The sequence below is a fragment of the Bos javanicus genome, chromosome 16 (assembly GCF_032452875.1).
Source record: "Bos javanicus breed banteng chromosome 16, ARS-OSU_banteng_1.0, whole genome shotgun sequence".
Taxonomy (NCBI): domain Eukaryota; kingdom Metazoa; phylum Chordata; class Mammalia; order Artiodactyla; family Bovidae; genus Bos; species Bos javanicus.
The window spans coordinates 43,555,021-43,572,394 of record NC_083883.1 but is presented as its reverse complement, the minus strand read 5'-3'; the positions used below and the strand labels follow the sequence as shown (position 1 = coordinate 43,572,394).

Below are 17,374 nucleotides of genomic sequence, written 5' to 3'. Positions count from 1 at the left end.
AGCCTAAAAGGCCGGTCCTTCCCTTCCCCCTTGCCGGGTCACTGCAGCACCCGCGGCGCCTGGCCTGTGTATTCCTAAAGCCTGTGAGTGGGCTCGGCCCTGACTCCACAGTGTGGCATGGTGTGGGCAGCTGCTTAGCAGGTTCTCCCACTTGGCCCAGCCCCTGGATCCCCTGGGGCCTCCCTGGAGTGCATGAACCCCTCCTCTCCTGCTTCCCAAGGTTGGGCCATGAATGGAAGGGGGTAGTCGGTACTCTGAAGGCCAGAGTTTCCAGCACCAGTTCCACCCCACCTCTGCTCTGGGCAATGCCACCGAGCCCAGCTCCCCGGAGAAGCTTCGGGATGGCCCTGCAACAGTGGTCCTGGGCTTGGAGCAGCCCAGCTCCCACCCCACCCTTCGGCAGGGTTAACAGCGGGTTTCCTGGTTTCCATGGATTCCCGCCAGGCCCCTAATGTGAGTTTCGTGTGATTTGGGGGAAGTGAATTTCCTTTGTTTTCCAGTTTGGGAATATTTTTTTCTTTAAAAAAGAGGAAAAAACACTTTAATGGGAACTTCAGGGCCACTGAGAGACACTCCTCTAGGCTCTGACACGCCTCTCACTGTTGGTTCAGAACCCCCCAAAGCCTGGGGCAGCTCACCCACTGACCAAGCATCTCTGAGCTGGAAGATGGGGTGCCAGCCATCACCTACCACTCCCTACCCCCAGATCACGCTTCTTCTGGGGGGGCTGTACTCAGATATCCCATCAGAAGGACTGCTGCCCCACCTGAAAGCCAGCTGCTTACACAGCTGGAGGATACTTCCCTGCTTCCAGGCACACACGTTTCCCCAGAGAAAAGGTCAAGAGACACGAAGGGTAGGGTTCCTCCCTGGCTCCTGGCAAAGAGCTAGAAAAACCTGAGTCTGACCACACACAAAAGGTGAACATGAATAAAACCAGGGTCTTACATCCTAGTTCAGAAGGGGTTTTCCAGTTACAGGGGAAGGGGGTCTTCCAGACCCTGGTGGGGACTTTGGCCTCCTCCAGCTGAGAGAGGGGCCGGTGCTGGGCAGAGGGACCTTCTCAGCTTTGGCAGTAAGAACAACCGAATAAAGGGTGTGGCCAGGCCTTCTCCTCCTCCTCCCCATTCCTGCATCCTCCAGCCCTGCCAGGGTGCGGCCATGCCCCAGGACCGTCCCCAACCAACTGGCCTGACCCATTTACCAAACCAGGGCACAGGCCCCAGGGCCTGCCATGGTCAGGGCCCTCCCACAGCACAGGCCCTAGGGCCATGGCAGCAGCAGGAATCTTGGTCAGTAGGTTCAGAGCCCAAAGGACCAAGCTCTCTGGCCAGCAAGTGAAGGGGTGAGAAGTCAAGTGCAGGCACAGAAATAACGCTGGGCTGAGACTCAGAAGACGGGTCTGAGTCCCAGTTCTGCCACTTAACTCACTGTGGGCCCTTGGACAAGTGACGTACTCTCCCCAGGGCCCGAAACTTCCTGGGCCAACGACGGTGACGCCTTCTTCCCGCCTACCTAGCAGACGCGGAGGACCAGCAAGGACGTGAAAGGCCTTCAGAGCGTTCTAGAAACGCTCTTGACTCCCAGCACCCTCTTCTTGCAAGTCTCTTCAAGGTAACTTTTCAGAATCTACCTCAAGCAGGCCCATATGCTCCTCCACTCCCTTCCTCGTGAAACCTTCCCTGTGGCATTTAAACTGGACTAAAGTCATTTGTGCACGAGTCTGTCTCCATCGTTGATTTTTAACTCAAGAGCAGAGACCAGGTCTTAATTATCATTGCGTCCCCAGCATTTAGCACAACAGCTGGCCCGCTGTGGGCAGCACAAGTGTTTGTGAGATTGAACTAGTCCCTGATTTCATGTCAGAATCAGATGGGCCTGGCGCAGCTTCATCCCCCTCCTCCGACAGGAAATTTTATCACCTACTTTCATGCTGGCTTCTGTTTCGTTCCTCTAAGCCCTAACCTGTGTCCTGGTCTCTCCCAGCTCCTCCATCAACACCATGAATTCATAACTTTCAGGTTCAATGAGGCAGCTTGGTTACATGACCCTCCTCCAGCTGATTCTGGTGAGAGGTGATTGAGCACCTACTATGTGCAGGGAACATGGTGGGAGTGGAGGGCACACCCTCTGCCAAGAGGCCTATGTGAGAAGAAATTATATTAATTTTCCAGACGCCTTCTATTCACCAAGCAGCGTGCCGAGTGCTTGTGTATGTATGACCTCATTGAATCTTTACAACATGAAGTAGGAAGGATTATGATCCCCATGGGTAGACTGGAGAAGGCAGGCACAGAGATACATACCAAGTGACTTTCCAAAGATCATATAGCTCACAAGTGCTGGAGCAAGGCCTGGAGTCAGGCTGACAGGCTCCTAGGCCCAACTCACTTAAAAGTTCCCCTCGTCCCTACCCATGACTTCAGTCCCCACCCACACCTAATGTTTTTTCCCCTCCTGAATCTCAGTTCTCCTGCCCTCCAAACAGGTCTCCATCAAATCCTCAGAGTCACCCGAAAGCATTCAGAGATCACAGCCCAGAGGGAAGGCAAAGTCCAGGCTTAGGTTGGAAGGAGGTGAGGCCTATGGTGATGCACCTGGCGAGCAGGAGGAACCCCTGGATCCACCTGGTCAACAGGGTCCCAGCTGTGGGTATGACCTCCTGGAGAAGAAAGAGGTTGAGCCACCCGACGCTGTCACATGATGGGATAAGGACGAGGCAGCCACCCAGGAAAGGGCCACTCTGAGTCAGGAGGCCCTCTGGGCATGGGACAACCTCTAAGTCTTCTCTCCAGACCCAGAGTAAGCCAAGAGGCTTTATCCCAGGGTGGGTGGGTGGGTACACAGAGATTTCGGCCTCCTTCCCCACATCAATACCTCCTGATGCAATGAACACCTGCTTCAGAGATGCAGGGCTGAAAAGCAGGGCCACAAGACCCCCTGACCCTCACCGGGTGAATGTGCAGTTCAGGCAGGGGTCACCTAGCATCTCCCCAGTGGTGAGAAGTCACGGGAGGTGTGGCAGGGAAAGATCCAAATCCCAGAGGATAAAGAGGTGAAAGATCAGGCCAGGTGGGGAGAGGACACAGCCCTAATGAGCAGATTTCATAAACCACCTGGAGTGAAAACAAAAACACAGACGTGCACATTGCCCAACTTCAGGGCTGTATGGAAAAGGGGAAAAAAAAACAATAAAAAAATCCACATCTTAATACAAAAATCCTACACGATGTGTTGTGGCACGAAAATGTTTTTCATTGCATTTTTCATCTGTGATCTCACACAGCCTACGACGGGTACGCCCAACGCAGGAGGTATCTGATGGTACATAAACAGGGCAAACATACATACAATGAACCAAAACAAGGGCAGCAAAGATTCAGGTTGGTCCGAGCTGACATCGCATGGTTTCAGGTGGCCTCTGGAGATGGCTACACTGGCTCCAAGCATGGGCCCCCCTTAGATTCCTGAGGGAGGAATAAATGGGGCAAGAACAAGCTCCAGTGGAAAGAAACGTGGAGTTCTGAGCACTCTGAACCAGCGGAACTGCAGGCCAGCTGGCTGTGTGGCTTTCTCCACTGACGGTGCTGTCCCGCCATCGACAGAGGCCGGAGAGGGAACGCACACCCCAAAGGCCCCTCCTGTGTGTCACTTACCCTACAGTTACTATCTGTCTCCTGTTTGCTCCACCCCTCCCCCCTTTTAATTGTTGGATGAGTTTACAGAGCTGTGTGCCAAAAACAATCAACTCTAGGGAACAGAGTTATACAAAATAGGGCGTGTCGCCAGAGGGAGACGGATATCCATGGAAACCGCCACCTTTTCTCAGTAGCCTAGGTAAAGCCGGGGGAGGGGGGTGGGGGGGGGCTCCACCCAGAACAGGGCCCCAGAAAATGCTGGGATCGCTGATGACCTGAGGGAGGCACGTCTCCTGGGGAGGGTCAGGAAGTGGGGTCAGCCGGAGACCACCACCAGGGCAGGGCTGTTGGAACTCGAGTGCACACACACATGCTTGTGTGCACACACACACCACCTCACCAGATCACTGGGACAGGAGGCCATAGTAATTTCATGTACAAGCTTCGGAGTCAGACTGCCAGGTTTGAGCTGCCATTTACAAGCTGTGTGACCCTGGGCAAACAAACTCCTTTGACTTCTCTGTGTCTCAGTCTCTCCATCAATAAAATGAAAATAATAATGCCCTTCCTGCATATGGTTATGAGGATTAAACACTGTATTATGTGTAACATGCTAAGAAAAGTAGCTGGCACACAGTAGGTGCTAAAAGTACTTGAGAAATTAAATCAGTCAAAAGGGCTAAATGAAAAGAAAGGAGGAATGGTTTCTAGCTTCTGCCCTAGTTGAGGAGGAAAAGAATGATAGTTCATGTTTATTAAGGACTATGTGCTGAGGACCTTAATACATTAATACAAATAACCATCACAAGAAGCCAGTGAGGCAGGTTATTATCCTAACTGGATAGCTGAGGAACGAAGACTCAGAGAAGGATGTGACCCACCCAAGGTCACATACCAGGAAAAGATTTGAACCCATGCCTGTCTGACACCTACACAACACGCTGCTTGGCAAGGAGAACGAGAGGGAAGCGGGTGGGGAGGAAGCAAGAGAGGGATGGATGAGCTTCCAGGAGGTTCTCTTTCCAGACGGGACTTAGATGCACAGCAGTGCAATCCAGATGTGTTTTTTTCCAAGCTTACAAAGGAAAACGGAAATCCACTGAACCAGTGACCACCGATGGGAGGAATAAGTAGAGGAAAGCTGAGATGGTCAACAGGCTCAGGTATCCACATTCCTCAGGAGGTCCTGTTCCAATCCTGATCCCAGGAGACAAAAGATGCTCTCCAGAATCAAGAGGTCCCTGGAAGGGAGGCAGCAGAGTTAGTGGGTCCACCTCCCATCCATGAGGGCCCAACGCCTGGGAAAGATCCTGGGAAGAACCCAAGTGTCTGCCTTCTAAGAACCCAGGCAGATTCCTGGAGGGGACAGGGCACAGAAAAGGAGAACATAGGCCTCCCATGTTGCCAGGTCAGGCCCAGGGATGCGCAGGAGGCCTGGGAGGCTGAGAGCTGGAGTCAGAGGCTGCCCACCCTGAACGGTCTGGTTCTTACCCTGCTCGGAGACGGAGGCCACACAGGCTTGGTGGCTCAGCCCTTTCTGCCATCGACCACCCAAACTCATTCAGATTATTTCCTTTCTCACTTGCTTTTTTAAAAAAATTTAATGTTCTCTATAATTCATCCGTCCCAGAAGATAATCGATAGAGCCCGTAATGAAAATCTGAGCCATATTTTATGATCTGCTGCGAGCAGAAAGGGCCACATCAGCAGGTCCAGTTTCGGTGCTCCCTATCTGTCTTACCCACTGCCCCGGGGATTACTTACCCAGCCAGCCCTGCCCACAGCCCCCCACCCAGAGCTCTGCCCTTGGCCACCCAGGAAGGCGTGGACTGCCCAGCTGGTAAAGAGACTCAGGCCACCACCCTGGCATCACCCTGATGCTCACTCCACCAACCCCAGTCACAGGATGGTCACCCACCATTGCTAGTGTCTTTCTGAGTCTTTCTGAAGCTGTCCCCCATCCCCCCACCCCCGCCAGCACCCTGGCACGACCACCACCCCCACCCCCCACACCCTGGAATATTACAACCATCTTCAGTCAGGGCCCTTCCAGAAGCCAGAAGACCCTCACTAGGACCTGGAGGCCTGGGCAGGCCTCAAGGAGCCAGGCCAGCTCCCACCGTGGCTTTTGCTCCCCACCAAGAAAGGCCATCCACTCTTTGGGGACTCCCGGGGTGGGGGCGGTTCCTGAGGAACACCTAGGACCCTCTGGTCAGTGGAGGGAAATAATGATTGCTCATTATTACCACCTCGAGCACATTCCTCCTCTTCTTGGTCTCTGCCCTGTGAGGTGAAGGGTGTGGATGAGCCAGTCTGAGGGGATTCACGGTGGGCTGAGGGGGACATCCCCTTCTGCTCCGACAGGACTCACTGAAAGAAAAGCAGAGTCCCACCCCTTTCCCTGGCACCACTAGTGGGAGCCAAACAACAGGTGAGGCCAGGCTCCTCCCAGAACTCTTTGCCGCTTGGCACCAATCAGAGAGCACCACTTCACCAGTTCTGGGATGGGTGACCCAGGGGGCCCAATCAGAGCCCAGAGAATGCTCCAACATCGCAGGAACAAGGACCGAAACCAATAAGAAGTGTGATCCAGCCATAGTATGGACCACTACAGTCATCAACAGACATTTACAGAAAGCAGGACATTGTTAAGAGACAAAATTCATATGATTCTACCATTTAGAAGGCTGTCCAGTAGAACTCTCAGTACTGTTCAGTATGGCAGCCACTGGCCAGGTGCAGCTACCGAACACTGGAAACGTGGCAAGTGTGACTGTGGAGCTAAATTTTTAATTTTATTAAATTTTAGTTTAAGTGACCACACATGCCTAAAGGCTACTGTATTGGACAGCACAGGTTTAAAGAAAGATTTTCTTAAATGTAAAAAAAAATTCTTAATAAAAGATTTAAAACCTGTTATCTCAAGGCAGTAGAATAATCATTATTAACTATAACAATAGAAAGTATTAATGTTTACGCCATGTGTCAGGCTCCGTGGTCAATAGTTCAAGCAGATCATCACACTGAATTGTCACTGTCCTCCAAGATACATATGAGCATTATCCCCACTTTATAGATGAGGAAATTGAGGTTCAGCAATAAGAAGTAACTTACCCAAAGTAACAGCGCTGGGCGGCAAAGATGGGTCTCAGACCCAGGTCTCTCTGTTGACCTGATCTGTACTTTTAACTACACTATGTATTTTTAAACTATTCTCTTCACAGGTTTTTGTTTGTTTGTTTGTTTGTTTGTATTTTCCAATGAGCCATGAACATGACTTGTAATCAGGAAGAACATGTCTTTTTTAAAAAGACCAAAAAGAGGCAAATTATTTTTCCCCAGGAGGGACGTTTGTGGAGAGATTACTGGGGCCCCTGGCCAACTGGGCCTCCAGTTTTTGAATGGAGAAAAGAGAAGGCAGTGTGGCTGCAGGTCCCCTCTGTCCCTGCTGCTCCTACTGCCAGATGCCTGGTGCTTAGGAGGCCTCAGGACGGACGATGGTGGGCTGAGGATCCTCCAGCAGCCAGGCTGCCAGTAGGATCCAGTTTCCTCCCAGCCCCACCCTGGAGTCAGTTCCTAACAGGTTTCTCAGCAGTTTTGCAATCATCACCCAGGTCTGCGTCTTAAAGAAGGCAGCAGGCCACGGGGCTGTCTGCAAAAGGCAGCACACGCCGTTCTTATCACAGACCACCCCTGTCCCACCACCTTCTAGTTGTTACTGCTGTTGTTTAGTCGCTCAGTTGTGTCTGATTCTTTTGCAACCCCATGGACTTAGCCTGGCAGGCTCCTCTGTCCAGGGGATTTCCTAGGCAAGAATACTGAAGGGGGTTGCCATTTCCTTCTCCAGGGGATCTTCCTGACCCAGGGATTGAACTGGCGTCTCCTGCATTGGCAGGCGGATTCTTTACCACTGAGCCACCAGGGAAGCCCCACGTTACTACCTTCTAGAAGAGCCAAGAGCTCTGGGCCAGCAGCCCAAGCCTGGGATATGCTATCTGCCCTCTGTGGGCATGGAGAGGGTTGTTCTCCCAGCGGGGGACTGTCATTGGCCTCGTTCACCCACTCTTGGGACTGCAATTAGGTTCAGAACAGGGGGATGAAGAAATTCCCTTTGAAAAATCTGTGATGAAGGAAAAAGGCCCAGCAAGTACTGAACCCGGCTAGAAATGGAATCAGGAAGGATTGGATTTTGAGTTGTTTTTGCTTTTTTTCCATAGCACCAACCTGAAGGGTGGGAGACAGGGAGCAATTATCCCCACTTGATCTGGTTTCCATTCAACGTGTTTTTTTTATCCACTGAGATGCACAGATTGTTCAGGTTTCAGGGTAGGCAGGATAAATGTCCTTACTTAGAAGTTTTTTATTATTATTATTATTATGGATTTTTGGTTCTGTGCTGTCTGCAGTTCTCTGTCATTTCCAATCTACCTTATGTTCCCCTTGGATTTATATATTTATTTTGGGGGGTTGGTTTCAGGTGCTCCTAGTTTATCAAACAATCAGCCCTGTGAGGTACACTGGGTGTTTCCAGAAATTACATCACAAAAAATCATGCAATTAAAGTGTAAGAGGAAAAAAAAACATAGCTGTTGCTTAATTTTGTATTTTAATTAGCAACTTATTGTAAATGTAGACTTTTAAAATGGAGGCGCCTAAGTAAAGCCAGTCAACAAGTTTTTCTAATGAATCAATTTCACCTCTTCCCTCCTCCTCCTCATGGCAATGTCATCTTCCAGATTTTTTTTTGCCCTCTTTTTTTTTTCTATTCCACTTTTTACTTCTTGCCCAACACATATTAGAAAAAGGATGTGTGTTAGTCACTCAGTCGTGTCCGACTCTTTGTGACCCCATGGACTGTCGGCCGCCAGGCTACTCTATCCACGGAATTCTCCAGGCAAGAATACTGGAGTGGATTGCCATTCCCTTCTTCAGGGGATCTTTCTGACTCAGGGATTGACTCCGGGTCTCTTGCACTATAGGCAGATTCTCTACCATCTGATCCACCAGGGAAGCCCCTGAAATAAAAAAAGTCAGGCATCCTGGCACCGAGGACTCTTACAGGAGCCCTTCCCTATATATATGACCATGGAAGAAACCTTGATGTGAGGGTTCTGGCTGAAGACCCAGTGTGCAGCTGCCACTGTGCCCATTGCTCTGTCCCCAGCCCTGTTTCACTGAGGCCAAACCCCTCTGTGCTCAGTCCCAGAGATATCCCTCTGCTCCTGGAGAGAGAAGAAAGCCCAGTGCAGCACAGAGTGCCAAGGCAACAGGAAGAGGGTGGAGTCTCAGGCCACCTGCAGCCTGAACAGATACAAGGTGAAGAGATGGGAAGCTCCGAATGTTGTGAAACCCAAGAGACCTCTGGTTGCCTGGAGGAAGTTAGAGAGAGGGCACAGGAGGGAAGGGGAAGAGGGAACACAGAGCCAGAGAATAGAAGTTGAAACCAGCAAGGTCTGTCCAGGTCGTGTGGCCGCACAGAGAAAGCCCACATCTGTGAGTCCCAGGCACCTCCTGAGGGTAGATCCAGACTGCCATCACGGGTGTAGAGTCCTGGTCTTCCCCTTGTAGAAAGCTCACAGCTCTGAACTTCCCTGGTGGTTAAGACACCACACTTCCAAGGCAGAGGATGTAGGTTTAATCCCCAGTCTAGGAACTAAGAGAGTTCACAGCTCAGGGGATAGGGGACAGGAAAGTCAACTAATCTGCCCCTTTTAGCCTAGTTTCTGGGACAGAAGGCTGAGGATGGGGAAAGAGCCCCCTAGTTCTCTGTTCAATCCTGCCATCCCAGGAAGGACAGACAAGACTCAGATGTCCCAGCCAAGGGAAGACCCCTGGAAGCTGCTATGGCCTCCGTGTCCGTGTTCACAGGGACTCATCTAAGCCCTCCTGTCATCCCAGAGGCTAGGCCAGCTTATTAAGCATAGGTGTCCACCTGAACACCAGACAGATGCATGCCTCCTACTCAGTGCTCCAAAAACAGTGCAGAGACACTGTGGAGAAACGCTCTTCTGGGGCAATCCAGGGTATTCAGTACCATGGGCAAAACTCCACCCTGGCCATTTTTTATTCTGAACAGGAAGAACTGCAATGCTGGGCTTAGGAAAGGTTGTCATTTACCTGCCCCTGCCTCATGACCACACTGGTGGGGGAGGTGGGCACTCAAGAAGGCTCTGGAACACCTGGAGGCAGAATCCTGGCCCCTGCTCCCTGAGATTCCCGAAGAAAGGAAGGAAGAGAGGAAGGAAGAACCTCCTTCCTCCAGGGAGGAAGGGGCTGGACCTCCATGTCATCACGCACCGGTGGGAACCCAGACCCAACCTCACGACAGATCCTGCTCGGTTCAGCTTCAATCGGAAAGGAAGGCACTCATCAAACAGGGGCCAGGCAGGGATGTGGGCACCGAGATTAGGAATTTGGAAAACCATCTGAGGAACCCGGCCCTGGGAAGACAGCAACAGGATTTAATACCTTATCCCAGCTGTCTGGTAAACACCCTGAACCAGCCCCACACTCCGTTAGGCAGCCTCGGATCCTCAGGTGTGCTGGCGACGGGCAGGTAGAGGCAGACGTGGGCAGAGACAGGAAAGGGGGGGAAGTATAGGCCTGGGGGAGGGGGGAGGGAGGAGCTGGCCTGGAAGGATAGGATGGGTGGCAGCCAAGCCAGACAGTCAATGAAACAGCTGACAGGTGCAAGGAAGGGGGGCAGGGAGAACAGAAAGGTGAGCTGGGGGTTCAGAATACTTAGGGATATCACCGTCACACCCCAGGGGAGCTGAGTGGGATGAGAGAAAGCGTCAGAGGCTTGCGGGCCAAAGACCTAAGAGTCCTGGCTGCCCTTTCTCCCAGTTAAAGGAGAAATCCAGGCCTTGCACTCCTCCAAACCAACCAGGACCAAGAAGCTGGTGGGGCTAGCTTCCAGAGCTTACTGGCCACCTATGAGCACAATCTGCTGGTATCCTTTAGGGTCACCTCTCAGAAACACACATACACAGATTGGCTTGGATTGTTGAGCTGCTCAGTTGTGTCTGACTCTTTTTCAACCCCATGGACTTGTAGCCCAACAGGCTCCTCTGTCCGTGGAATTTTCCAGGCAAGAATACTGGAGTGGATTGTTATTTCCTTCTCCAAGGGATCGTTCCGACACAAAGATTGAACCCACATCTCCTGCATTAGCAGAAGGATTCTTTACTATTGAGCCACCGCGGAAGCCCACATACGCGTATCAGTTCAGTTCAGTTCAGTTCAGTTGCTCAGTCGTGTCCGACTCTTTGCGACCCCATGAATCGATGCATGCCAGGCCTCCCTGTCCATCACCAACTCCCGGAGTTCACCCATATACCCCGTGCCAAAAAGATTGTCAAATCAATCACAATGGAGCTTTCTTCTACTCTAGGCTAGAGCTGACAGAAGAAGCTGGGAGGGTAGGGGGCAGCCCTGAGTGACTCAGAGGGGACTCGGCCCTCCAGAGATGGCTCAGGGTGAGTGAAGAGTAGACTAGAAGAAAAGGGGGGCCCAGGCTGGTCCTTGGGGTGTTCCTGGGTGAACCACCTTTGCTACGATCCAAGCACAGAGGTCAGGCCTGCCACCTCCACCACCAGGCCCAAGCAGGCCACATGACTAATTCTCTTTTCCCATTTCCGTCTGCTCCTAGATGTAATTACAGTTTTGGATTGCAATCCACCCAAAGTGTAACCCTGATGCACTCTCCCTGCTCTCAGAGAATCGGAAACCATTTCCAAAGCTAAAAGGCGCACCCCTTTTAAATGTTTTCATCAGCTGGCTTCTTCCAGCCACACTCTCAAAGCTGCCCTGGCTACCTTGGTCAGCACTGGTCTTCTCTCTCTGCCCCCTCAGAACCACAGGATCTCCTGTGTTCCCAGCAAGGGGAAGAAAGAGGTTTCCTGGACTGCTGTGGGTCTGGGCTTGGGGTCCCCTGCCTTTTGCACATTGTCTAAGCCTCAGGATCCCAAGAAATTCCATCCAAGGCCACTTGATCCAAAAGCCCCAGATGGAAAACCTTCCTCCTCCAACCATAACCACATGGAACCCAGACCCCTCCACTCCAAACATGATTCTGTGGGCCCGAGAGGAGCCATCAGGGGAGGCTGGGAGCCTGTGCCCACCCTTGCCTGCCGTGGTGCCAAGTTCTCTGCAGCCCCAGAGCAGAATGCTAAGACCCAGAGCTCACAGGTCTGCAGTCAAGGGAAGTCTCAAGCATCTTCCGCCACCATTTCTGCCCCAGGTTTTCAACTCTGGCCTTGCCTGTATCAACAGTTTGAATTGTTGCATTAAACACACACACACAGACAGATGCACCACTCCCCAACAGGGAGTGAAAACGCATAGAGAAAAACCCCACAAGACCTAGGGTTGGGGCTGGAAGCCAGTGTCAGCAGCTCACCGTTTCCCCCACAGCAGGCAGGCAGCCAGAGAACCCAGGGCAATACAAGCTGTGGACCTCGCCAGACATTAGAACACTTGTTCGGGTCCCTACACTTTGGAAGCTGGTCCCCCAGTGCAGCGCTTCGGGCCACTGCTGCTGATAATTTTTCAGAGATAAACAAACCGGTTTGGATAAAACAAGAACCAACCTGAATTCTTTACCCAAAACTCAAAATGAAACTCTCCCATCACCCCTTTCCTTCCCTTCTCTACCTTCCTGTGCCATTTATCCAGTTTCCTAAAATTCAAACAACTCGATTTTTTTTTTTTTAATTCAGTCTTCTAGCCTTTTTTGTTCATGGACATCACCACTTGGTACTCAAAGAAATACTGGCTTATTGAAAACATTTTTTGTCCAGTTTCTCAAATATGCTCGAGTCAGAAGGAAAAATGGAGAAGGGGACTGTGTCAGGGAGCCTCTTGCCAGGCTGGCCTGAGTCTTCCCCCCCTGCTCTTTTTTAGGTTCAGGGTCTTTCTTCCATGCTCCTATGGTCCCCCTAGACCTGCAGCCCCTTTATAAGGGGTGGTGTGTGGACTGGACATCTGGTCTACCCCTCTTTTTTGAGTAACAGAGGAAAAAGTTGCTCAGTTTCCCTTGGGGGTTTGGCAGGTTAATTGAGGCTCAATGTCAAGACAAGAAGGAGGCCAAAGGGCAGAGAAGAAAGACACAGCTCTGAGGATTGGCCACGTGTATCTCCCTGCAGGCTTGGTGTATGACGTGCCTGCCTATAACCAGAGTCATTCGTGATTGACACACCCTCACCCACTACCCTGTCCCACCCAATTAGGCCCTTGTGTCCCCCCAGCTTCTCTGCTCTATGCACTAAGCTAGTTTGGAACCTCTGCCACGGTTCCTGCTTCCCAAGTCCCCGTTGGTGGGGTCTGCTCCGTCCCTGTGGCTAATTTACACCCGTCAGGGTTTAAAATAGCAGAGGCATAAATGAAAAGTCCAATTTCTTCAAATTTGCATTGTAAAACCATCCTTCAACTTCCTTGAAATAAATTTTACTATTTTATTAGTGCAAACAAAATGGTAATAAAACACTAATACAGCGCCTTGTATCCAGGGGAAGAGCTAAAATTAACATAGAGCGAGCAGTGTTTGCTATTACATTCAATTACCTTTTTACTTGAGATTTACATTCTCATCCCCTTAATCTCCATAGTAGTGGCTTCAAAATCATTCCTCCCAGGCTCTGCCCTTCCGGAGCCCCCACAGCTGGAAGCCAGGCCTCCTGCCCATATGGCGCTCACCCCGGGCACGGCGCCTGCCCCTTTCACCACAGCTGCCTCTCGTCACAGGGTACCACTTCTCACCCCTGCTCTTAATTTTCTCACATCTCAGCCTCTGAGCACTCAAAGCAAAGGGCTCTGACACGAGGCACATTCAGACATGCAGTTATCAATAAGCAGGTGCACGGGGCATGGGGTTGGGGGCATCACTTCATGAGCGTCTGAAGACTGCCCCTGGCACAAGAAAGGGGCAGGCAGAGAGTTCCTGGGAGCCCTGGGAAAACTGGCATCTCTGGTTTGACAGGTTGTGGGGGACGGTTTGCTGCATGGCGCAGCTGGGGCCTCTGGATTGTGGCAGGAAGCTCAGCCGTCCAGAAGTAGAAAGGGACAAGGAAACCACAGGGTCCAGGTTCTTACTCAATCCACAGACAGTAGAGCTGAGGGCTTAGGAAGTGGCTGCTTGTGGGTGACAGAGGTGAGCCTAGAACACCCTCATCCTGTCTTACCATCCAGCATTTTCCCTAACAGATAGTCACCCCAACACAGCCACAAAGTGTCTGAACCACCAGGAGGGCCCCTTTGTTTCCTGTAAGCGGACAAAAGCAGGACTCCTTGTCCTTGAGGACTGGTCAGCCCTGCTGTGAGTCATCAACAGAGATGACCATGTTTCCAAGCGGCACAAAGTCCTGGTTCCAAATCTATCACTGACTAGCTGTGTGATCTTAGACAAGGTACCTCCCCTCCCTGGGCCTCAGTTTTTTCATCTGGAGAACAAGCGCAACCATCCCTGTGCTCCCTTCTTGAGAATGGTCCCCGTGACTGAAAGATCAGGAAGTCACATTCAAGCCCATGGAGCCTCAGAAGTTTGACAGCAAATCCGTTTCTGAGATGGTCTCTGCGAAGGCTGGTAGGAGTCCCAAAATGAGGCCAACAGGGCTGGGATGCTCATCAGGGTCTCAGACCTCAGTATCTTGAGTTTCAGGCCAGGCCACCTCAGACCTCCATGACTTCTTTTTTTGTGGGGGAGGGGGGGGGCAGGGGCAGTGCTTCAAGGCAGGTGGGATCTTAGTTCCCTGACCAGGGATTGAACCCATGCCCCTAAAGTGGAAGTGCAAAGTCTTAACCACTGGACCACCCTATAACTTTTTTTTAACCCACAAGCCTCCTTCTCTTACTGCTACCAAAGGCCCCAGATTATTCCTACAAAATCCTCTGAACTAATTTTGAAGAAGGAATTGCCAATCAGCCCAGGGTCCAGGCCATCTAACAGGTTCATTAGGAGAGATGGTTTGGGGTAGAAGGAAAAGGTAATAAGGGAAAAAAATTGTTGTAAGCCCCCACATATTTTACTTGGCCTAGCTATTAGAACCAGGGGAAAAAGTGATTAAGACTAAAGGGGACACTTGTATACACAGTCACAATTATGCACAATCATAATCACAACCACACATATAATCAGTTATACAACCATTCAGTATCTCTCACACACAATCAATCTCTCATATACAGGCACACACAATCATTCATACAACAATATACACATAGAATCATTCACACATATACAATCACTCACACACTCTCACACACACAACTACACACTTCCCTACCGTTTCCAACCCTCCCCTCCCAAGGTCTTTCTCTCCTAAATCTTATTCCCAAAATGTCTTCCAGTAAACACTGGGAGGAACATGCTAGTCCAAACTGGTACCAGGCAAATTTGTCTTCACCCCAGACTTACATGAAATTCTGAGTCCCACTACCACACAGTCGCTTCTGGGACATCAGGAAGTGGGAACCTTCTTTAAACCCAACCGGAAGTGAGGGCAAAGGCTGCTGGCAGTACTGGCCGGAACCGTCAATGAAATGTTCACCAGAGGCCAACCTGGCTGTCCTTGCTCCGGCCCTTTCTGCCTGGATCCCACCACTCCCACCCCAGAGATGAGCGTCATGAAGTAGCTTTCACGTTCCACAAACAAAAGGCAAAACCCCTGCAAGAGGCAACCCCACACCCCAAAACGTGAGTCGTTTAATTTGGTTCAAACTGGTCCTCCACATATTTTCCTCCTTATTTTTTTTCTCCCCACTGGGAAAACAAAAGAAAGTTTGTTGTTGAGGCTCAAACGTTTCTTGGGCCTTGTCCGAGTTCTACCTTGTTTTTCTTTTCCTTTCTGTCTGCCCCTCACCCCCACCCCGCCTTCCTTGCCTCCCCACCTTGGATAAATAAAGCACCCGAAGCTGGCACAGGCTGGTAAGGAAAGTACAAACTATCTCATAATTTTATAATTTTTTTAAACACACTGGCCTAGGGTTTTGGGCAAAGGACAAAAGCTATTGTTGAACAGCATAACACGAAGGTCTGAGTCACCGATACGCCTCGGCTTCTGGAGATCTCATAGGTTTCTGTGGCTGGCACAGCCATGAGCTCAGCACCCTGCGGGGGCCGTGGGTGCAGGCGCCCTCTCGCCTGGCGCTGCCCCGCCCCCACCCCCTCCCCAGGGCTCCCTACTGGGCCGACACGTTGGCTTCGTCGGTTTTTAATGATAGGGGGGCATTTAAAGAAAATATTGTGAAATAAAAAACAAATCGCCGTCATCCCATCACCCTCACGCTCTCATCTTCATTTTAGAGGATCACCTTTGTCCATATGCATCTGTGATTTTTATATGGTTTTTACCCTGGCGTTTGCCACCCTCGGCCCTCAGCATGTTGTTTTGTTTTTCCACTCACATAATAAGCATTTTTTCCATGTTTCGAAATCATCTGGAGGATTATTATGTGCCTAGGTGACAGTATTTCTTCCGCGTGTTATTCTCGGGCCGATGCTACCAGGCGAGAAGGGGAGAAGGGCGCTGGGGGAGACCTCTCCTTGAATTGAATCATTTACCCACCTGATTCTAACCAAGGTGGGGGCTTTGCCTGAGTGATCCGGATCACCTTGACCACGGGAATTTGGACTTGGAGTGTGTACCTAGTTGAGGAGGAGGGCTCTACTGAAACCTTGCCCATCCTGTGCGAGGCCACAGGCACCCCTGCCCTGGTGCCAGGAGAGACGCTGCTTCCAGCAATGGCCTTCATCCCCACGCTGACCTTCACCCCTACAAACTGCACTTCCTCTTTATAAAGCGCCCTGGCAGCAAAAAGGCCCATGACAACACTCAGCTCTCCATTTTTATATCTGAATATCTCAAAGCACTTAGCAAGGACTTTCATTTTCTCATTACCCCAAGGAGAGGAGGTCATTCGGGAAAATGGTACAAATATTCCCATTTGTCAAAAGCAAGAAGGAAGTGAGTTAAAAGGAAAATTCTACCACTTAACTGAGTAAAAACCAACCCAGGAGGGAAGGCAAGGGTCTTTTTTGCCGCCCTGTTCACCCAGTCCGCTTTCACCAACACAACTTCAGGAACCTCATTACCAAAAAGATGGCTCTGGGCCAAAACCAGGTTTCCATTTTGCTGAGAATCAATCACTACCCAGCGGCCCCAGCTCAGGAGACCCTACCACCTCGTCCTGGGTCTCAACCCAAACCATATTCTCCTATGATTATAATTATGTAAAATGTATATTACATATATACATAGTCAGCAAAGGGGAAAAAAAAACACAAGGAAATATACTAAATACTAAACGAGGTGGTGTTAACGATAGTTCAGTTACAGGTGGATTTTTCTCCTTTTATGCATTTTCAAAAAGCATTTTAAATATGGTTCTATTTTCCCAGCATATGGAGAAGAACCTCTGTGTTAGAGTCCCATCAACGTGCATTCAAACTCTGACTCTCCTTTTACCAGCCGGGTGAACTCAGGTAAATTGCCAAGCTTCTCTGGGCCTTATTTCCTGATTGGCGCCCTGGGAGTCAGACCACTACCTGTCTGTGTCCTTCAGTCCCACAAAAGTCACAGCATCTGACACATAGTTGGCACTCGGTAAATGCCTATTTCCTTCCTCTTGTAATGAAATGAAAATGTAAGACCAACTTGGCAAAAAATAAATAAATAGAAAATAAAATTAAAAAAATAATAAGACGAACTCAGCTTGCTTGGTGCCCCTGGGAGATAAAA

General features: G+C 50.5%; 1 protein-coding gene across 2 annotated transcripts in view; it reads right to left on the bottom strand.

Moving 5' to 3' along the window:
- The window catches only part of CASZ1 (castor zinc finger 1), a 153,330-nt gene that overhangs the window by 120,842 nt on the left and 15,114 nt on the right, over nucleotides 1-17,374 (bottom strand). The window lies entirely within an intron of this gene.